We start from the raw sequence: 23460 nt of genomic DNA on the forward strand, positions 1-23460 counted from the left end.
AACCATCTGTCAGGGTTCCTGCCCCACTCTGAACTCTATGATACAGATGTGGGGACCTGCAGGAAAGACCCCCTAGGCTTATCTCTACCAGCTTAGGTTAAAAACTTCCCCAAGGCACAAATTCTTCCTTGTCCTTGGAACGGTATCGCTGCCACCAGGAAGTGAGTTAGACAACGATTTAGGAAAAGAACCACTTAGATTTCCTATTTCCCCAAAATATCCCTTCACCCCCTTTCTTAGGGAGGCTTGAGAGTAAACAAGGTGAGCACAGACCAGTCCCTTGGATTTTTAGGATACTAAAAACCAATCGAGTTCTTAAAAGGAGAACTTTATTATGAAGAAAAAGTAAAAGAAGCACCTCTGTACAATCAGGATAGAAGGTAATTTTACAGGGTAATCAGATTCAAAACACAGAGGATTCCTCACTAGGCAAAACTTTAAAGTTACAAAAAAAAAACAAAAAAAAACAACCCAGGAATAAGCCTCCCTCTTAGCCTAGGGAAAATTCACAAGCTAAAACAAAAAATAATCTAACGCATTTCCTTCCTATTACTTACAATTTGTAATCTTAGATGCTTAGTTCAGGTATGGCTTTAGGAGATGTATTTTCCCTGCCCTGGTTCCTCGCTGTCCTGGAGAGAACACAAAGAAGCACACAACAAAAACCTTCCCCCATAGATTTGAAATTATCTTTCCCCCTTATTGGTCCTTTTGGTCAGGTGCCAACCAGGTTATCTGAGCTTCTTAACCCTTTACAGGTAAAGGAGGGATTTTATGCTACCCTTAGCTGTATGTTTATGATGCCATCGTTTTCAGCTTTGTCAAGCATCTAGGCAGATATAAAGATAGTGTAGGTGTTTTTTGGAAAGTACTGTAGAATATGTGTGTTAAACATGCCTCTCTTGTCAATTGAGAGAGATCTGTTGAAGTTTCCACAGTGATTAAATGAGTCATTAAAGAAGATTTGTTATAAATGTGTTTCCTTCATGTACTACTCTGGAAAAAAATTCAGAGTACTCAGAATTTTTTCCAGAGTAGGACATCAAGTTCAGTTCAATACAAGAATTATATAGAACCAAAAAGCTATCTAGGCATTGGTTGGAGTATTTTTTCAGGGCCCCAGAATTTACAAGCCAAATCTTGCAGTCTCTGTTCAGTCCTTAGATATTCCCTGAATTACCTCCTGGCCAGCTTCTAATCTCTGTTTTTATAACATCTGGTGAACCTGCACTGATCTATGGTTTTGTGTGGAATCTATGTAAAACTTGCTATTTGCCATGTAAACCAAGGTGAAATTTCCTTTAGTTTTGACTGAATTTTCCTTTGGGTTTGGAGTACATTCAAACCAAAAGCTAAAAACGAAAATCAGTTTATGAATCCGTGAAAACAGATGCCCCAAAACAAACAAACAAATAGTTCACATGCTACTGTGCAAACTGAAAGCCCATCACATGTGTGGGACTGCAGCCACCAAGTTGCAATCCAGATCCAAACATCTAAGTTTGAGAATGTTCGACTCCTCATACCCATTGTGATATATTGGCCTTGCCTGTTTGCGTAGATATTTGGTATAGCAAGTTCTTTTGTGTGGTCTTTCAGTTCCAGAAACACAGGCCTTACTCTCATAGCTGGAAGAAAGACCAGAAGTGAAATCCTGGTTCCACTGAAGTCAATGGCAAAACTCTCACTGATTTCAGTGGGGCCAGGATTTCACCCTAGAAAAGCTTTAGACAAGTTCCCTTTGTGAGTTAATCAGTAATTGTGTTGGTTATCTGCAGAACCCGGTTTTGTTACACAGTCTCTACCACTGTGGGTAGCTCCTGAATGGTACCTAGATATCCTGGAAGAGCTGTAGTGTATATAATAATCTTTGCTTCTATAGTGAGAATTCACACGCTTTAGCAGGAATCAGGGTCATTCTACTTCTGCCGTCCCCCACCCACCCACCTACTGTCTCTTTTAATGCCAGATATTATTTTGGGATTGAGGTTTTCAGCTCTCTTAGTGCTTCGTATTATCTTTACTGTAGTGAGCAAATCTTATTCTGTGGGGGTTGTTTTCACTCCCATTTAGAATTGCATGGCAGCAATTTATGGTGGACTGAGTTTCCATAAAGAGCAGTTAGTCATCATCAAGGGAATGAATGTATTAGGGTGTCACTATTGCCTATCAGCCCTGACACCCTGTACAGCATGATGTCAGCTGTGAGCATTTCTCACTGAGACTTTTTGTATAAACAGGATCCAGGATGGCATTTAAAAAAAAAAAGCGTCTTGGCTGCACCAAATCGTCCCTCTATTTATCTCTTGATTATATTTTTAGAACGGTCATTATCACACTGTAGAGATGCTGTGGGTCCATGTGAGTGTGTTAAGTGCCATCAAAATAGCTTGGTTCTAAACTTGCCGCTATGAAATGTCATGTTCTCAGTTTTGAAACTGTTACAGAAGAGGCTGTATTTGTGCTTCGATACTGCTTCCTGGTGAGTCGTGACGCAGGGCAAAATGTGCTGCATTTGCCATGGATGGCCTGTGTAATCTGTCTGCATAATTTAAAGGAACACTTCACTGCCTCATCTGCTGCTAATGGTCTAGCTGAGACTTGCAGAATAGGTTCTGTCCTCTTATTTTAAGAGTTGTAGTGATGACACTGCACTGTTTATCTTGTTTCTGGATCTCTTTTGGATTTATGCCTGGTGAAGGACTTGGAAGAGTTGCTATTGAAAGCATAAAGAAAAAAAACAAGAAAAAAACCCCAACAACCCTATCTGCTGGGGTTTTATGCCTACTTGCCAAGTTCAACAGCAGGCCCATCTATTGTTGATCAGTTCTGCCCTCACCAGGTGTCACTGCAGTTACAGGAGAAGGACTACTGAGAATTTAAAGGAACTTAGAGATGATTTGGCCACACAAAGTTCTAAACAAAATGTATAAAAAAGATTCAGCAACTGGATAAAGCTATTAGGAGGTGATGACTCTTGTCAGTAGAAAAAAACAGAAACAAATCCTGCTGAAGTGATTATGGGGCATTTGAATTCCCCCAGTCACCCTGGTAACTTCAACAGAGCTTCCGAAATGTGCCTCCTCCTCATATTAATTACATACTTTACTAGTCTGCTTTACAAAATGATGATCCAGGTGACACTCACTTATTGTAGTTTTAATGTGTGTTTCGACTATCTGATCTTGTTACAAAACTATCTGAATATTGTAATGACCTTTAATACAATGTGGCAACCTGGCTAATGGGCAGACACTTCTGAGGCAGGTGGTTTACAACACAGGTAATTATTTCTGCTTTGAGGTAGATGCAGACCTGTATTCCACTTTCGGTGGGTGTGTGCCCAGTGTGCCAGAGCTGGAGACTCTTGCCTAACATTACCTGTAGAGGGGTGGTACTCATGCCTCATGGCCATAGCCCTTCCCCGGGCAATATGAGGTGGCACCATGCCAACCTCCCGCAGTTTCTTCTTACCACCCCTGGCCAGAGTTGGAGCTCTGTGTGGTTGTAACCTCACAACCTTGCAGTTAGTCTTAGACTAGCATTTATTGTATTTAGTTGGTATTAGTGTTAGTTTAGTGTGTGTTTGTTCTAGTAGTATTGCTCTTCCTGGTGATGCCCTCACTGGGGATTAAAGACTGCCCTTCGTGTGGGGGAGCAATCTGTAGCAACGGTGCCTGCTTTGTCTTGGTGAGGCCCACCTCAAAGAGCATTGTTCAATCTGCAGATCATTCTAGATGACTAGAGAGGAGAATAAAAATATTGTTCGAGCATGCAGGGGCTGTAATCAGGAAGGCCATGGCACAATTGGAGTTGCAGATAGCAAGGGATGTGAAAGGTAACAAGAAGGGTTTCTACAGGTATGTTAGCAACAAGAAGAAGGTCAGGGAAAGTGCGGGACCCTTACTGAATGGGGGAGGCAACATAGTGACAGGTGATGTGGAAAAAGCTGAAGTACTCAATGCTTTTTTTTGCCTCGGACTTCACAGACAAGGTCAGCTCCCAGACTGCTGCACTGGGCAACACAGTATGGGGAGGAGGTGAGCAGCCCTCAGTGGTGAAAGAACAGCTTAAGGATTATTTTGAAAAGCTGGACATGCCCAAGTCCGTAGGTCCCAATCTAATACATCCACGGGTGCATTATGTGATTATGCCTGATGTGATTGAAGAGCCATTGGCCATTATCTTTGAAAATTCATGGCGATCGGGGGAGGTTCTGGATGATTAGAAAAAGGCAAATATAATGCCCATATTTTAAAAAGGGAAGAAAAAGAACCTGGGGAACTACAGAATGGTCAGCCTCATTTCAGTCCCCAGCAAAATCATGGAGCAGGTCCTCAAGGAATCCATTTTGAAGCACTTGGAGGAGGGGAAGGTGATCAGGAACAGTCAACATGGATTCACCAAGGGCAAGTCATGCCTGACTAATTTGATTACCTTCTACGATGAGATAACTGGGGAAAGCGGTGGATGTGATATATTTTGACTTTAGCAAAGCTTTTGATATGGTCTCCCACAGTATTCTTGCCAGCAGGTTAAAGAAGTATAGATTGGATGAATTGACTATAAGGTGGATAGAAAGCTGGCTAGATTGTCAGGCTCAAAGGGGAGTGATCAACAGCTTGATAGCTAGTTGGCAGCTGGTATCAAGCTGAGTGCCCCAGGGGTTGGTCTTGGGGCCGGTTTTGTTCAACATCTTTATTAATGATTTGGATGATGGGACTAGTTGCACTTTCAGCAAGTTCACAGATGACACTAAGCTGGGGGGAGAGGTAGATATGCTGGAGGGTAGGGCTAGGGTCCAGAGTGACCGAGACAAATTGGAGGATTGGACCAAAAGAAATCTGATGAGGTTCAACAAGGACAAGTGCAGAGTCCTGCATTTAGGAAGGAAGAATCCCATGCACCGCTACAGGCTGGGGACCGACTGGCTAAGCAGCAGTTCTGCAGAAAAGGACCTGAGGATTACAGTGACGAGGATCTGGATATGAGTCAGCAATGTGCCCTTGTTGCCAAGAAGGCCAATGGCATATTGGGCTGTATTAGTAGGAGCATTGCCAGCAGATCAAGGGAAGTGATTATTCCCCTCTACTCGGCATTAGTGAGGCCGCACCTGGAGTATTGTGTCCAGTTTTGGTACCCTCACTACAGAAGCGATGTGGACAAATTGGAGAGAGTCCAGCGGAGGGTAACGAAAATGATCCGGGGGTGCGGCACATGACTTACGAGGAGAGGCTGAGGAAACTGGGCTTATTTAGTCTGCAGAAGAGAAGAGTGAGGGGGGATATGATAGCAGCCTTCAACTGCTATCTGAAGGGGGGTTCCAACTACCTGAAGGGGGGTTCCAAAGAGGATGGAGCTAGGCTGTTCTCAGTGGTGGCAGATGTTAGAACAAGAAACAGAGGTCTCAAGTTGCAGTGGGGGAGTTTGGATATTAGTATTTGGATATTAGTTTGGATATTAGGAAACGCTATTTCAGTAGGTGGGCGATGAAGCACTGGAATGGGTTACCTAGGGAGTTGGTGGAATCTCCATCCTTACAGGTTTTTAAGGTCAGGCTTAACAAAGCCCTGGCTGGGATGATTTAGTTGGTGTTGGTCTTAAATACGACTTTTTAAATTGGACAGCTGTATACAAGTTTGCAGACCAGCTGCCTGAGGCTTCACGGGAAGAGTTTTGGGCTTTTGTGAAAGAAGACTACTTGGTGACCAGAACATCCTTGAAATCTGCCCTGGACATTGTAGCCACTTTGGCCAGGATGATGGCCTCTGTGTTCAGCATGCAGAGGGCTTCCTGTTTGCTAAATTCCAGAAAGTTAGGTGGGCCATCGAGGACTTGCCTTTCGATGGTAGAACCCTGTGCTTGGAGAAGACCGATCACATACTTCACTCCTTTGAGGACTCTAGGGCTATCCTGAGATCCTTTGGGGTTTACAACTCACTGGCACAGAGGTGCCGCTATGATGCTTAGCAGCAGATTACCTTTGAGCAGCCCTTTCCCTTGAAGCAGTGGGATTACCCTAAAAAGATGGGTAGCTCCCACAAGGAAAAGCTGTCACACTCAGGGTTGGGCCAGCCTACCCAGCATTGTCAAAGCCCATTTTGACTCATTGGTCCAGAGCACTGTTCCAGTCATTGCTCCTCCCTCCTCATCCCCTTGCCCCTTTGGGGACAGACTGGTGCACTTTTACAGCACTTGGGGCCTGATTACTTCTGACAACTGGGTCCTAGACATTATCAGTTTGGGTTATGCCAATCAGTTTATCTCCACCCCTCCTCCCCACCCTTCCTCCCTGTCCCTTTTCAGGGACCCTTCTCATGAGAGTCTGCTCATCAAGCAGGTCAGCTTTTTGCTGGCACCAGGAGTGGTGGAGGAGGTTCCACCGGAACACTGGGGTCACGGCTTCTACTCCCAGTATTTCCTGCTACCCAAATACAAGGGTAGGATGAGACCCACCATCAACTTTCTCAGCCTCAACAAACATATGAGATATATAAGGTTCCCAATGGTCACTCGTTCTACTATACTCCCTGCATTATCTCAGAATAACTGATTCGCTGGTCTGGCCCTCCGGGACACCTACTTCATGTGCCAATTCTGCTGAGCCACAGGAAGTGTATTCACTTCATTGTAGGACAGTGCCATTTTTCAGTACACAGTCCTGCCTTTCGGCCTCCCTGCTGCTCCCAGAGTCTTCACCAAGTGCATGGTCATGGTTACAGCATATCTCAGGAGACAGGGAATCCACATCTTCCCATACCTCAATGACTGGTTAATGAGGGGCAGATCCAGAGAGGAAGTTCTTGCTCATGTTAGCACCACATTATGCTTGCTTGACCCTCTGGTTCTCATTCTAAACACTGGAAAGTCAACCTTGTCTCCCACTCAAAAATTGAGCTAATTGGGACCTTGTTAAATTCCACAAGAGAGAGCACACTCCAGGTCACTCTGCCTAGAAGTGATCAATCTGTGGCAATTTTGCAATGAGGAGGATGTTACTCTGATAGTTGTACATTTAACCAGGGTGCCAAATCTTCTTGTGGACCATCTCAGGAGGTATTTTTCTCTGAGTCATGAGTGGTCTCTGAAGATGAGTGTCCTCCAGGTCATCTTCACAGTGTGGGGCATTTCCACGATCAACCTATTAGCCACAATGAAAAACTGGAAATCTCGCCTGTTCTGCTCTTGGGAGGCCTCACTCCGGGCTCCCTCTCCAATGCCTTCCATTGCTGCTGGTGATTGATTCTCCTGTATGCCTTTTCCTCCAGAATCTATCAGGTCATTCTCAAGTTCAAAGCCAATTGGACCAAGCTTATCCTGATAGCCCCGGCAGAGACAGTGCTTGTTCTCCAAACTTCTTGCACTTATGATTCAGCCTCCCATACCAGTTCCCCCCATTCTGACCTGCTCACTCAAAACCATGGCCATGCTTGCCATCCCATGCTCAACTCCTTGCACCTCATGGCATGGCAGCTGCATGGTTGAATGAAGAAGAATAGCAGTGCTTGGTGGCTGTCCAAGAAGTCCTACTCAACAGTAGAAAGCCCTCTATCAGGATGACTTACTTAGCAAAGTGGAAGAGATTTTTGGTGTGGTCCTTTGCCTGGGGGATCCAACTAGCCCGGGCTTCTATTCAGGACATCTTGGAGTACCTGTTACGGCTTCATAAATCTGGACTTGCGATCAGTTCACTGAGAGTTCATCTGGCTGCAATATCAGCATTTCATCCTCCTATTCATAACAAATCAGTCTTTGCCAATGCTATGGTGATATTTCTAAAAGGGCTTCTCCATATATACCCTGAAGTCCAAGAACCAGTCCCCCTGTGGGACATAAACATGGTTTTGGTAGCTCTAATGGGCCCTCCATTCAAACCCCTAGAATCCTGTCCACTGCACCTCTTGTGTCAGAAAACCATGTTTCTGGTAGCCATTACATCTGCAAGGTCGGTGTCTGAGTTGCAGGCTGTAATGGCAGGGCCTCCTTACACACAGTTCTCCAAAGACAAGGTAACCTTATGACCATACTCAAAGTTTTTTATCCAGAATGGTCTCTCACTTTCATGTGAACCAGGCAATGTATTTACCTGTATTCTTCCCTTAGCTTCATTCATCCATGAGGAACAGTACCTCCATACTTTGGATGGTAAATGATGTCTAGTCTTTTATTTGGATAGGACTGAACCATTTCTTTGCTTCACCTGTTTGTGTCATCTGCAGACTGCATGAAGGGGCAAGCGGTCTACAGACCATCTCTAGATGGATAACATCTTGTGTGAAGACTGCATATGATATAGCTTTGGCTATGCCCCCTCAGCCAATACGAGCTCATTTGATGAGTGCGCAAGCAATGTTAAGAGTGTTCCTCAGTGACATTTCGATGTTGAACGTTTGCCGGGTGGCCACATGGTCATCCATTCATACATTTTTGGACCATTATGATGATATCGCATCTATCGAACTGAGGGGGATTAGGGCAGTGCCACCTCACATAACCAGGGGAGGGACCACAACCATGAGGTGCAAGCGCTGCCCCTCCATGGGTACTGCTAGGCAAAAGTCGCCAGCTCCGGCACACTGGGCACACACACACCTAAGTGGAATACACGTCTGCATCACATTTCAAAGAACCACAGTTACAGTAAGTAACCATTTCATCTTGTTGCAGGACAGGAATTCATAGTGATTCAGACTGAGATCTCAAGGTATTGAGTAAACACAGTCAGTTAGAATCGTTTTGTCAGTTACAATAGCTTAAACGTGAAATTACTTTTCTTTAAATTAGAAATGTAGGAATTGTCATACTGCATCAGACCTATATTTCTTCCAGGCAGTCCCCTGTCTCCAACTGTGTCAAGTACCAGATGCTTCAGTAGAAGATGTAAGAAGCCACACAGAAGGCAGGCAGATGTGGGGTAATCTGTACCCCTATCCTGAAGGTCTCCTCCTATTCCTAATAGCTAGGGATTGGTTTATACCCTGAAACATGAGGTTTTATCTCTCCTCCAATAGTCTTTTTGTTAGCATTTAACTATTATAACCCTGAATATTTTTGTTATCCATATAAACATCAAATCCCTTCTTGAATCTTCCTAAATTCAACAACATCCTGTGGCAATGAGTTCCACAGTCAAATTACAAAGTATTTCTTTTTCAGTTTTGAATTTGCATCTTTCAATTTTGTTGAATATCCCCTTCTCTTTCAAAGTGTAACAAGCTGTGGCCACATGTATACAACCACAGCAGTCATAAGTGCAAATTGAAGCCAGGACCTTCACCCCCAAGAGTGCAAACCACTGCAGCTCAAGCTAAAGAATATCTCCTTTTATCTGAGGATAGGTAGCAAGTTATTATAGTTGCGGAGGCCAGTCACTAAAAGAAGATGCACACGCATACTTAAGTTAGTTTATTACAAGATCACCAACTCTGTCTTTTTTCCTGAGAGTTCTTGTTGCAAGCAGAAATGTTCGTTACACAAATACTCACCTGTCTTGTTCAGAGAAACAGATATTACAAGATACCTCATTAAAAACATAATGCCAAATTCTTCCCTCAAGAACATCCGTACAGCTTCACTGAGTTCCCTGGTGCTGCCTGGGTGTTAACAGAGAAGTAGAATTTGATCAGCAGGACTTTCAGTTGTGCACATTAGTGTAAATAAAAAGCAGTGAGACTGAACTAGCGTTTTTCTGTGGCAGATTATTGTAAACATTCTAGAGGAGCTACAAACATGGGGTGTTGATTAACAAGAATATATCTGTTAATTACTTATTATCAATCACATCAGTCACACAGGAGTAATAATACTGGAAGAGATACAAGAGATGTAAGCACTATTCTGTTCTTCAGCAATCTCGTTAGTAAAAGAAATGTTGAAAAATTGCTTTATAGCCCTGAGGCCTTTTTTTCAGTATACTCTGCTCCCCATCACCCCCAAAATGGATGGGACTTATGAAAGGCATTATAATGAAGATGGATTTGAAGTGCTCATTTTCATCTTTTTAGGTACTGAGCAAGTAGTTATGTGAAACCACTTGGTTTTTTTTTTCCAACTCAGTAAGTCCAGAAATAGGCTGACCTTCTGAAGCAGAGTCTATATATATTAAAATTTTTATGCATAACAGTCAACTTCCTCCCACATTTTCTGATCCAGTTAACATTTTTATGGCACCAGAGAAAGCAAATTAATATTTATCACTTTATATAGTGCTGTATGAATTATCAACAGTGGTATTTTATTTATGCTTTTAAAGTGGCTGTAAACTCCATTCCCAGGTGAGACCTTAATAGATGAGATGCTGGATTCTCTACTACTTAAACTAAAACTTAACCCGTCTCGACTTTTTCATGTACATTGAAGATCGCATTATAGAAATAATAGAAATGTAGAACTGGAAAGGACTTCAAGAGGTCGCCCCATTTATCCCCCCACCCAGGCTGGGGTATGATTAAATGTACCTAGACCATCCCTGAACAGATGTTTGTCTAACCTGTTCTAACTTGGGGATGTGCTAGCCTGACCCACTTCTGTATGTTTCTTTAGCTCTAAATCTGAAATTACTAAGAAAATATCAGCTACATGATACATATCTGTCATCTGAGAGAAGGATTTGGCCCTGTCTTCTTTGCCACTAGCAATGCCACTGTACAGCACTATGATTATTCGATTTAAAGACCCCTTACTTGCTGTACTTAAAGTATGTTCTGGTCTTTGCCTTCCAATGTGTGCTGTCCAGCATACCTGATATTTTGATGAAGTATGGCAAAACAGCTACTTCCAAATGGAAGTCCTACCTAACCTATCAACTTTTCAGTGCAATAGCAAGAGTGCTCCTTTTTTTCTCACTGGGGACAGTCAAATTAAGAGTGTTTTCTAAAAATCTTAGTTCCAAATCCCCCAAAAGATCAAAATGTCAGGAATTCAGAATTGGAATGGCCACTTGCAACTATATTAATTTTTTTTATTTTCTAAGCAGATATTTTGGAATTAAAGTTCCTTGTTCTAAAGAAGACTAGCCTTAAATCTATGTTCTTGTCAGTAAAATGACAGGAACATAGGGAAATCTGGGAGTTGCTGCTGGTCCTTTGCTGGTCTCTGCAGGGCAAAATTTGTGGACTAATAGTTTATTTGATGAAAAATGCAATTTTGGTCAACCCAAAACAATTTGCAAATTTCATACTAATAGTTTTAACCATGAATGGTGATAATGCTGCCCACCTCCCTTATAACTTTTAATCCAGTACATAGGGTACTCATTTGGATTGTGGAAAATCCCAGTTTCAAATCCTTGCTGTGGAACAGACTTGAAATCGACCTTTTCAAGTCACTGAAACATTCCAGATTTGGTTAGATCCCAAGCAATTTGTTTATTGATTTATTTTCCTGGAACTGCCACTGGACTGAAAAATTAGTTATTTGCCCAGTTTTACTGTACACTCCTCTCTGGTGGCTGATACAGTGACAATCTTCATGAGTACATTTACCATATATATCTTGCCCCATGCTGCAGTGTTTTAAGTGTAGAGAAGCATTCGACATTGGTGAGGCCTCATCTGGAGTACTGTGTCCAGTTTTGGGCCCCACACTTCAAGAAGGATGTGGATAAATTGGAGAGAGTCCAGCGAACGGCAACAAAAATGATTAGGGGACTGGAACACATGAGTTATGAGGAGAGGCTGAGGGAGCTGGGATTGTTTAGCCTGCAGAAGAGAAGAATGAGGGGGGATTTGATAGCTGCTTTCAACTACCTGAAAGGGGGTTCCAAAGAGGATGGCTCTAGACTGTTCTCAATGGTAGCAGATGACAGAACGAGGAGTAATGGTCTCAAGTTGCAGTGGGGGAGGTTTAGATTGGATATTAGGAAAAACTTTTTCACTAAGAGGGTGGTGAAACACTGGAATGCGTTACCTAGGGAGGTGGTAGAATCTCCTTCCTTAGAGGTTTTTAAGGTCAGGCTTGACAAAGCCCTGGTTGGGATGATTTAACTGGGAATTGGTCCTGCTTCGAGCAGGGGGTTGGACTAGATGACCTTCTGGGGTCCCTTCCAACCCTGATATTCTATGATTCTATGATTCTAAGCCCCAAGTTCCAGAACTGGTTTTTGACAAAAGCCTGGGAATGGACAAGGAACAAGGCCTGACACCTGAGGGCATACGCTCAGAGAGACCAGGAAGGAGACAGACTTGCAGGTAGCCCTATAACCATGATACTAAGAAGAACAAGAAGAAGAAGGTGATATTTAATTGAAATAGAAATGTTACTTAGCCATTCTTGAGTATGGCTGGACAATTAGCCAAGGGGGGAGAAAATGAGAATGCAGTATTATCTGGGAGTTTTCAAACAAATTGTCCAGATCACCAGTTTAGATGGGAACAGATCCAATAAGCCTGTCACGTTATTTGTATAAATGAGCATGTACATTTACAAAAAGAGGCAGCTTTCCATAGTACTGTAATGTACATCTGAATTGAATCATGAGATGCTCAGCTATCACTAGACTTTTCCCACAGCATCTTTAAGTTATTATTAACTCCTAGCTAAAAGCCAGCATGAAAAGAGCAGTATATCTATTGTTCATTGTTTTTCAAATAGGGCTGTCAATTAATCACAGTTAACTCATGCGATTAACTAAAAAAAAATTATCCCAATTACAAAAAATTCATTGCGATTTATCGCAGCTTTAATCGCACTGTTAAACAATAGAATACCAATTGAAATTATTAAATATTTTGGATGTTTCTCTACATTTTCATATATATTCTATTCTGTGTTGTAATTGAAGTCAAAGTGTATATTATTTTTATTACAAATATTTGCACTGTAAAATGATAAACAAAAGAAATAGTATTTTTCAATTCACCTCATTCAAGTACTGTAGTGCAATCTCTTTGTTGTGAAAGTGCAACTTACAAATGTACATTTTTTTGTTACATAACTGCACTCAAAATCAAAACAACGTAAAACTTCAGAGCCTACAAGTCCGCTCAGTCCTACTTCTTGTTCAGCCAATTGCTAAAACAAACAAGTTTGTTTATATTTACAGGAGATAACGCTGTCCTCTTCTTATTTACAATGTCATGAGACAGTGAGAACTGGCATTTGCATGACACTTTTGTAGCTGACTTTGCAAGATATTTACGTGCCAGATATGCTAAACATTCGTATGCCCCTTCATGCTTTGGCCACCATTCCAGAGGACATACTTCTATGCTGATGACGCTCATTAAAAAAATAATGCATTAATTAAATTTGTGACTGAACGCTTTGGGGGAGAATTATGTCCCCACTTTCTGCCATATATTTCATGTTATAGCAGTCTCGGATGATGACCCAGCACATGTGGTTCATTTTACGAACACTTTCACGCAGATTTCACAAAACACAAAGAAGGTACCAATATGAGATTTCTAAAGATAGCTACAGCACTCGTCCCAAGGTTTAAGAATCTGAAGTGCTTTCCAAAATCTGAGAGGGATGAGGAGTGGAGCATGCTTTCAGATGTCTTAAAAGAGCAACATTACGATATGGAAACTATAGAACCCGAAGCACTAAAAAAGAAAATCAACCTTTTATTGGTGGCATCTGACTCAGATAATGAAAATGAGCATGCATGGATTCGCACTGCTTTGAATTGTTATCGAGCAGAACCCATCATCAGCATGGACGCATTTCCCCTGGAATGGTGGTTGAAGCACGAATGGTTAGCATATCTGGCACATAAATATCTTGCAACGCCGGCCAGAACAGTGCCATGAGAACTCCTGTTCTCACTTACAGGTGACAGTGTAAGCAAGAAATGGGCAGCATTATCTCCTGCAAATGTAAACAAACTTGTTGTTCTGAGTAATTGACTGAACAAGAAGTAGGACTGAGCGGACTTGCAGGCTCCAAAATTTTACACGGTTTTATTTTTAATGCAGTTTTTTGTACATAATTCTACATTTGTAAGTTCAACTTTCACGATAAAGAGATTGCACTACAAAGCAGTGATTACCTATGTACTTGTATTAGGTGAATTGAAAAATACTATTTCTTTTGTTTTTTTACAGTGCAAATACTTATAATCAAAAATAATCAAAAACAAATATAAAGTGAGCGTTGCACACTTTGTATTCTGTGTTGTAATTAAAATCAATATATTTGAAAATGTAGAAAACATCCAAAACATTAATATAAATGGCATTTTATTATTGTTTAACAGTGTGATTAATTGCAATTAATTTTTTTAATCGCTTGACAGCCCTATTTTAAAATGCTTTCAATTTTGGCTTGCTGAATAATCCTTGTGTCTCTTGAAACATCTCCATTGTAATTTTCCTGGATTCCACAGAAATCTGCCATTTGACAGAAGCCCTCTTCGCCATAGAGATTCCTTTGGCTGAAAGAAAGCTAGAGTTAACCCTCAAAGGGACAAAGTAGAAGAGGGCATGTCAGGAAACGCATTTATAAGTGACCCCCCCTTTCGTTTCCCAGTGTGCTTTTCTTGAGAATAGATGAAAAATGGAGAGCAAACATTTGTGACTGAAATGTTAGTGATTTATTAAATTGGAAACTAGAAGTCTCTCTGCAGTTTTATTATTAAACTTTGAATAAAATACTAATAAGTAACAGTTTATATATTTAAATAATAAAAATGACTGACAAAATGAAACGTGAGTAATATTGAGTGGTTATTATGTGAATCCTCAGTGTAGAATGTATATAACTATACTTATTCTAGTATACTACTTCTAGTACTAATTCTAGCCCAAATGGGGTCGTTCCCAACTTTAGAGTTGTTCAGATCGCTGGTTTGGTGAAGGCCCATCTCTAGACTTCTTGGAAGCTTTTCCTAGATATTGCTGGAGCTCACATCAATACACCTGTCATAAGTTAAAAATACACTGTGCTGTCCTTGCTGTAATCCTATTATTTCCTTTAGATGAGTGTTATTTCAACATGGTGTTATTACTGAGAGAGGTGATTTTTCTTTAAGAAAACCCATCCGGGAGAATGGCATATATTTCAGTGGGGACATACACTTTTAAAGCAGTCAGTACTATCTCTGTGGCCTGTCAGAAAAAGGTTGTTGCTGGTGCCTGAGTTTGTACATGAGTAATAATGCAGTTCTGAAAATCTGGTGGCTTTATCTCTGCTTCTATGTCTTGAATGGAACGTGCCTTGAATGCTGAAGGCTTTTGTGCTTTTGATTCCTGAATCCCACTTCATTAAGTTGTGCTGCATTAAAAAAAAGTGTGTGTGTGTTTGTGGGAAATTCATACCCTTTAGCACAGATGGACAGGGAGCAGTGACTTATAAGGCATCCAGAATTTGCTGCTTATGCTGGAATTTCTCACTGAAAGCTAAACATGTTATCTGCAGTGTTCCTGAGAGCAGCAGCTCAGGCCTGATCTAAGAAATCAGTTGAGTTAATCCTTCACAGCTTCTCACTGTGGCTTGTAAAGTTCCAGTCCCTTGGTAAAGCAAAAGCAGAAATCACATCCAGTACAAATAAGCAACACTTATCTGTGTAACACTTTTAAAAATCCTTCTTCACTCTTTGCGCCAGTTGAACACATGGGCATTTTAAACTAATTTGTGTCCTTGAAACACCTACTTCACGGGTTTTAGAAAGGAGAGAGAGCTCAGGGGAATTTATCTGGCATGGTAAGCATAGTTATTTTTTTCTGGCTCCAGAATTCTTTTGAGCTTTTGGATCATCAGCAATTTCCAGCTGCAGACTCCACCCAACCTATCCCCACCAAAGACATCTGAGTAGCTTTTTAAAGTAACGTTACATGTCTCTCTAGATGGGGGATCAAAATGTTCAATATATTTGAAAACATTAAAATCAGGAATGTTACCTGTCTCTTTACTGGTGCGTTTTCATAGGCATGCAAAATCCCTAGAATAGCGACACTGGTCTGAGCTCAGTTTAACAAACAAACAAAGAAAAAATCTATTTGTTACTGGAAGAGGGTTTTCTTCCCTCAAAACAGCTTCCCTCCCTCCTGGAGGTAGGAACCACACAGTCTTCAGCTTTCCAGAGTTACTTCCAGAGGTGGGGGTCCTTCCCATCTGGAAAAGCTACATCTGCTAGGATCTATATGTGTAACAGGAAATCCTTTCCTCACTACACACTGAAAAATAACAGCTGTTTGCATATGCGAAGTCCTTTTAAACTTGAAACTTCCTTAAAATGATCAAAGTTGGACATTCTATTTGCCATGCTGCCTCCAGCTTCAGCGTTTGCGCAAATAATCTTCGTCAGGTACTTAAGTCAGTGGAGACTGATGGCTTCTCAACACTTCCCAAGAGCAGCTCCGTTCCTTGCAGAATCATATAACATGGTTATACACAATAATTTGTGCTCATTTTGCTCGGGATATTGCAGGTGCAAAATTAGAAGCTGGGTTGGGATGTATGGACAAGAAAGGTAGGGCTAGCCCGTCAATCTTGAATGATAGAGAGGAGGCCTTCAAAAGGGAGGAAGTTGCAGTCCCCACCCAGGGGTGCACAAGGAAGATTGTCCTAAGCAGCAGACTGTAGGAGTGACTCCTGAACCTGGAGAGGGAACTCCTAGCCAGGGGACCTGAAACCCGACCCTGAGGAGAGTACAGCGGACTCCCAGGGTAAGATGGACAGGTTGAGTCTGACTCAGAGACCAGCCCAAGTGGTTGCCTAATTCCCCTCTATGCTGGTGCTGGATCATTGGCAGCACTGTAGATTCATTGATCCCCCTCTTTGCTGGGAACACAGGGAGGGAATACCCCTGAATATGTCAGGGCTTGTGGCTTTCATTTTGATCCCCCATCTGGAGAGACTTAAGAAGGCCCACAAAGGGCAGCGCACCTCCCGGAAATAGTAAGGAAGTGAGGCCTGTGCGGGAACACCCAGGATAGGTAACTGGACGTGGTCATAGAATCATAGAATATCAGTGTTGGAAGGGACCTCAGGAGGTCATCTAGTCCAACCCACTGCTCAAAGCAGGACCGATCGCCAATTAATCATCCCAGCCAGGGCTTTGTCAAGCCTGACCTTAAAAACTTCTAAGGAAGGAGATTCCACCACCTCCCGAGGTAACGCATTCCAGTGTTTCACCACCCTCCTAGTGAAAAAGTTTTTCCTAATATCCAACCTAAATCTCCCCCACTGCAACTTGAGACCATTACTCCTTGTTCTGTTATCTGCTATCACTGAGAACAGTCTAGAGCCATCCTCTTTGGAACCCCCTTTCAGGTAGTTTAAAGCAGCTATCAAATCCCCCCCATTCTTCTTTTCTGCAGACTAAACAATCCCAGTTCCCTCAGCCTCTCCTCATAAGTCATGTGTTCCAGTCCCCTAGTCATTTTTGTTGCCCTCCGCTGGACGCTTTCCAATTTTTCCACATCCTTCTTTTAGTGTGGAGCCCAAAACTGGACACAGTACTCCAGATGAGGCCTCACCAATGTCGAATAGAGGGGAACGATCACGTTCCTTGATTTGCTGGCAATGCCTCTAGGTATACATCCCAAAATGCCGTTGGCCTTCTTGGCAACAAGGGCACACTGTTGACTCATATCCAGCTTCTCATCCACTGTAACCCCTAGGTCCTTTTCTGCAGAACTGCTGCCGCGCTGTTCGGTCCCTAGTCTGTAGCGGTGCATGGGATTCTTCCGTCCTAAGTGCAGGACTCTGCACTTGTCCTTGTTGAACCTCATCAGATTTCTTTTGGCCCAATCCTCTAATTTGTCTAGGTCCCTCTGTATCCTATCCCTACCCTCCAGAGTATCTTTCTCTCCTCCCAGTTTAGTGTCATCTGCAAACTTGCTGAGGGTGCAATCCACACCACCCTCCAGATCATTCATGAAGGTATCAAACAAAACCGGCCCCAGGACCAACTCTTGGGGCACTCTGCTTGATACTGGCTGCCAACTGGACATGGAGCCACCGATCAGCACCCCTTGAGCACGACATTCCAGCCAACGTTCTACCCACCTTATAGTGCATTCATCCAGCCCATACTTCTTTAACTTGCTGGCAAGAATACTGTGGGAGACAGTGTCAAAAGCTTTGCTAAAGTTAAGGAACAACACGTCCACTGCTTTCCCTTCATCCACAGAACCAGTTATCTCGTCATAGAAGGCAATTAGATTAGTCAGGCATGACTTGCCCTTGGTGAATCCATGCTGACTGTTCCTGATCACTTTCCTCTCCTCTAAGTGCTTCAGAATTGATTCCTTGAGGACCTGCTCCATGATTTTTGCAGGGACTGAGGTGAGGCTGACTGGCCTGTAGTTCCCAGGATCCTCCTCCTTCCCTTTTTTAAAGATGGGCACTGCATTAGCCTTTTTCCAGTCGTCCGGGACTTCCCCCAATCGCCATGAGTTTTCAAAGATAATGGCCAATGGCTCTGCAATCACATCTGCCAACTCCTTTAGCACTCTCGGATGCAACGCATCCGGCCCCATGGACTTGTGCACGTCCAGCTTTTCTAAATAGTCCCGAACCACTTCTTTCTCTAGGGGAGGAACCACTGATGACTCTGTTACAGGATCTCTTTGAAATTTGGCTTGGTAGTTTTTGTGACTGATTCTGTGAATCATTAAGCTACAGGTGGTGCTTAATATATTGACAGTTCACCTCCATAAATAGAGGACAGAAGAGAACTGGAATTTCAGACTTCGGTGTTAAGCAAGTGCAACTTTAACATAAGTAGAGTTACACAGGCAAGCACCAGTTCTGAATTTTTACTGTTACATATATTTTGTTGTTAACTAGTAATGAGCCTACTTAAAAAGGAGTGATATGCAGAAGAGCTATTTGAAAATTTTTGCATTATTTTTTGTCAAAAATGGCCTTTTAAATAAAATCAAACATTGTTTTTTAAAAGAAGAAGTCTATGTTGGAAATTTTCCATTATTTGCAAAATTTTCCATGATATCTTTTAACAGTTATTTTCCAAAATCATGTTAACATTCTTAACCCATGTTTTGTTTACTGAAAATGAGTTTATTGATGAGCAGATGGTTTTAATAATTTTCTTAGATCAGGCCTGAGTGCTCTCAGGAAGGCTGCAGTTACCATTTTTAGCCTTCAGTGACAAAATCCAGCATAAGCAGCAAGTTCTGGATGTCCTGTAAGTCACTGCTCCCTGTCCATCCATCTGTATTTTTATAAGCTATCATATGCAGGTGGCATGTCCATTATGATAATGGCGTACCTATTATTTTAATAGTCTGTAAATCTATTCATTTTTTTAAAAAGCCATCAAACTCATTGATGGCAAACTTATTTCAAATAAGATGCTCCTAAATATCACTTGGAACTTTGGGAGAATCCAAATATGTCCTAGTAATACTTTGTAGTTGACGTATTCAGTCACTTTCTGAGGACAAAATTTCCCTGGCGAGCAACTATGGGGCATATCCTCAGCTAGTGTAAATTGTCATAGTTCCATTGAAATCAAGATGAAGGTAGGTTGATTCACTGAAGACAGCAGGAGATGTTGGGTTCTCCATGGATTCTACTGGCTTTCTTTACAATTTCGTTTGCCCCAGAAATAGTTGTCCAAAGAGAGAAGACCCTCATGTGGAACTTGACTGCTCTTCCATATATGAATGAGAATCCATCTGAATCTGCTGGTATAGTGGAAGGATGTTGAAGTGCGGAAGAATAACAGAGCTTGGGTAGAGTGACAAGGTGACTGGTGTGGTGAAAGAAGGCTGTGGTAAGGATAGGGAACTGGATTCTGCTCAGTGAAGAGAGGAAGGATGTCACTATAAGTATGCTGCAGCTGGAAGGACAGAGAGAGTATGACCTGATGGTATTGCATGGGAGGGAGGACAGTAAGAAGTTTACCCTTGCACTGTAATCTTCCTGAATATAAACTTGTCCAACTTGTGCATGTTGGAACACATGCTCTGATTTTGTCATGTGATCTGCTCTCCCTGGATTGTAGAAATTCCAGTTGTTGACAGATTCAGACAGAAGATCCTCATTTTTCCTTGAACCATTTGTGCTGGCAAATGTGAATGCTGTTCAGATCATAAGGTATGCTGATATTCCTTCTCCCCTCCAGGCAGAGTTCCAAATAAACTTTGTGGATACAGCAAGAGCCCTTAACACAACACCTCTGCCAATCTGGACCCTTCTGCTTGGGCACAGTACAGATATTAAGATGAATTTAGACCATACATCTGCTTGAAACTCTTCTTCTCTGATTTTTTCACAGCTAGTGTGTCCCAGAAAATACAAGAATTTGACTGTTTAAAATGATCTCGCCTTAGTCTGGAAATAGCTCAGAAGTCATAACCTCCTTGTAGGGAGCCAGGGTGGCTTCCCTCCGAACCAGAGAGTAAAGAGCCACCCTCTCAGCCTGAGTGGGCGGGGCCAGACCAAGTTTATGCCAATCCCCGGAAGGGGAGGAGTGGGACAGGAAGTACAAAGGGCGGGGCCCGTTGCCCAGTGAGGAGAGCACCAGGGAGGGAGACAGACACAGGCTGTTGGCTGCTCCCTCGCGATCCTGCTCCCGACCCAGGGGAGGCCCTGGGCCAGGAGAAACCTGACTGGGAGGAAGGCCTGGGGCGACCAGGACTGCCAGCCGCTGAGTACCCGGAGGACCTGGAAGGGTTCAGTTGTAGCCCGCGCCAGCGTGAGTCCGACACAGAGGGGGAGCTGGAGCTGCCAGCAGCGGAATACCCGGATGAGCTGGAGGGACCGGAGAGACCCGCTTGAGAGACCAGGGAGGAAGTAGCCCAGGGGCAGAACTGCACCGTGTGGTGGGTGTGTTTGGTCAGCGGACGTGGATGGCACCCCGCTGACCGAGTGGTGGGACCTTTGGCCCCCGCCACTGTCAGGGCCCTGGGATGGAACGCAGTGGAGTTGGGTAGGCCTGCGTTCCCCTACCCCGGCCAACCTGCCTTGGGTAGCAGAACTGTGCGCGGCAGACTCGTGCCGGCGCTCCCCTGCCTGAGGGGCGCGCGGCAGACTCCGGCCAGCACATCTTTCCCGCTAATTCCCCAGTGCCCAAAAGGTGTGACTAAGGCCCGCCGGTGGGACCATAACTCTCCATCGCCCCCTAGGGGCTCGGAGGACCGATTGAAACCTGTCACACTCGTCTTTTATGACAACTTTATTCACTTAATTCAGGTCTTTTATTCTGAGTAGTGAGACTAAGCAGGAATATTTGGACAAGTATCTTTGAAATGGGCTATCTTCCTTGTTCTTCTCTGCCTGGATCATTCAGTTGTTACCTTGATACAAATGCAGACATAGTTCCTCCTGAGTTGGTACTCTCTGATGGCTCTTTTGCAGGATTCTTGGAACCATCTCTCTATGAAAATTGGAGAATTTTAAAAGAATTTTGTCATGAACTTGCCCCTGGGCAAGTCAGTGGCCTGGCATTCCTTTCCCTACAGAATGCACTAGTTCCCCATCTATGACTTGCATTTGGTTCTGTATAATTTCAGTATGCCTGCTTGATGCCAGCAGGTTTTAGTTGTAACTTTAATTACTGTTTTGTCCATCACCTCAACCAAATTAGGTTTAGAGTCTGTCCATTCTTATTTTTTTCCGTATTTTAGTTAGACTGACACAATATAAAACAGTATGGTCACTATGTATTTGATTTCTACGTAATTGTTTGTCCAACCTGAATTGCTCAGATTACATTTATTTTATAAATACATCATTGTATAGCGGCAGGTTATGCAACACTGTACAATGAAAGGATCAAAGCCACACAGAAATCACTGTAAAAATATATAAACCTGAAATTTGGTCCCAAAGCAATGTCAATATATGCATGAGGGTGCTGAGTATGTGTGCATGTGCAGAAGCCTAGATCAGTCATTATAAATACATAACATGTAACAGTCCCTGCCTTACTTTTTTTCTGGGTTGGTGAAGAGAGAAGGGAATTAATGGAAATGTCCTGTTGGTTGTTTCCATGGGTAAGATCCTGGCCCATGACTTCATCCCTTTTATGCCAGTGCAAAGAAAACAGAAAGCTGCCCTAAGCTATGTATTTTTCTGATTGAGGGGAATCTCTGGGTGGTGAAAAATGGGCATCGCTGGCTCTGTATGAGCTACTCCCCATTCCCCAGCATCAGAAACATCCCTCGCTGGACTAGGACATGACCAGGGTAGGAGGAGCTATGGCTAAACCATACAGTGCTCTGGACATTTCACAGCAAAGGGGTCCCAAGAGGACCATTCTAACTGGTGTAATTTCAAGCAACGCTTAAGCTTTGAGCTACCCTTTGAAGATACAATCAAGGAGCTCCTGGGCTCTTTGCTCAGTTTTTACTCTTGCTGTATTCGGTCAAGTTCCCATTGTCTTTAGTGATATGGAGTAAGTGACAATAGAGAGAGCTGATCAACAGGAAAACAGCAGAATGCAGCTATAAGGAATCAAATAATCTTGCTGAATTTTCTTTCAAATTGTTCCATTGGGAGATGGGATTTATTTCTGCCCCCAAGTCACAGGGGCTTGCACATAAACCCAACTGGCTCCTCTAGAATTGTCTGGGGGCGAGAGTTATCCATGTGAGGCAAGTGCCCCCTATGGCCTGAACTCCTTTGAGCTGCACTGAGCGGGCTTCCTCAGAGGGGAAAATCCCAAATACGGAGGGTCATGTGGCACAACTGAACCATGAATGAGGAATACAGGATTTGGTCCAGGATGTTTAGGGTTCAGGTTTTTAGCTTATAGATTTGATAAATTGTTTGCTTTGTTCAGTAACTGCAGTGATACGTACTTAAAATAGTCACAAAGGTTTGACTAATTGTAGTTCTTCCATGAAAACAAGGCTATGCGTGCACGCTACCTTTAGCTGTAGCACACATGCGTAGTTTTGTGCTTAAAACCTGTTGGAGGTCAAGCATTTGCTTTGCTGTTTAAGTCTCAGTACTGCACTGATGATCTGAAAAAGAAACAGATGTGTGGATGTCTTCAGTAAAGATAGTTTCATAGTAAGTCTACTTTCAGTCTTGTGCTAAATCCTTCTCCCACTGAGTGCACACACTCCCTCTGAAATCAGCTTCTTTCAGTAAATTCATGGTGAGCAGGATTTAGCCTCTTTAAATACACCCTAGGTAAATAACCTGAGGCCATTAGTACTGCAGTGGAGGCCTCTGGTACTGCAATGATGATAAGCATTTTCACAGGTTTATCTAAAAATATCAGTGTCAATTTCATAGAATCATAGAATATTAGGGTTGGAAGAGACTTCAGGGGGTCATCTAGTCCAATCCCCTGCTCAAAGCAGGACCAACGTCAACTAAATCATCCCAGCGAAGGCTTTGTGAAGCAGGCCTTAAAAATCTCTAAGGATGGAGATTCCACCACCTCCCTAGGTAACCCATTCCAGTGCTTTACCATTCTCCTAGTGAAATAGTGTTTCCTAATATCCAACCTAGACCTCCCCCGCTACAACTTGAGACCATTGCTTCTTCTTTATCTGCTTGTGGTCATGGACGTGTACTGAAGTCATAACAATT

At 42.8% G+C, this 23460-nt stretch overlaps 1 protein-coding gene across 4 annotated transcripts in view; it reads left to right on the forward strand.

The window, feature by feature from the left end:
* Positions 1 to 23460, forward strand: part of SORCS2 (sortilin related VPS10 domain containing receptor 2) — an 843820-nt gene that overhangs the window by 470551 nt on the left and 349809 nt on the right. The gene's annotated exons all lie outside the window — the stretch shown is intronic.

This window comes from Lepidochelys kempii, chromosome 4, assembly GCF_965140265.1.
Source record: "Lepidochelys kempii isolate rLepKem1 chromosome 4, rLepKem1.hap2, whole genome shotgun sequence".
NCBI classification, from domain to species: domain Eukaryota; kingdom Metazoa; phylum Chordata; order Testudines; family Cheloniidae; genus Lepidochelys; species Lepidochelys kempii.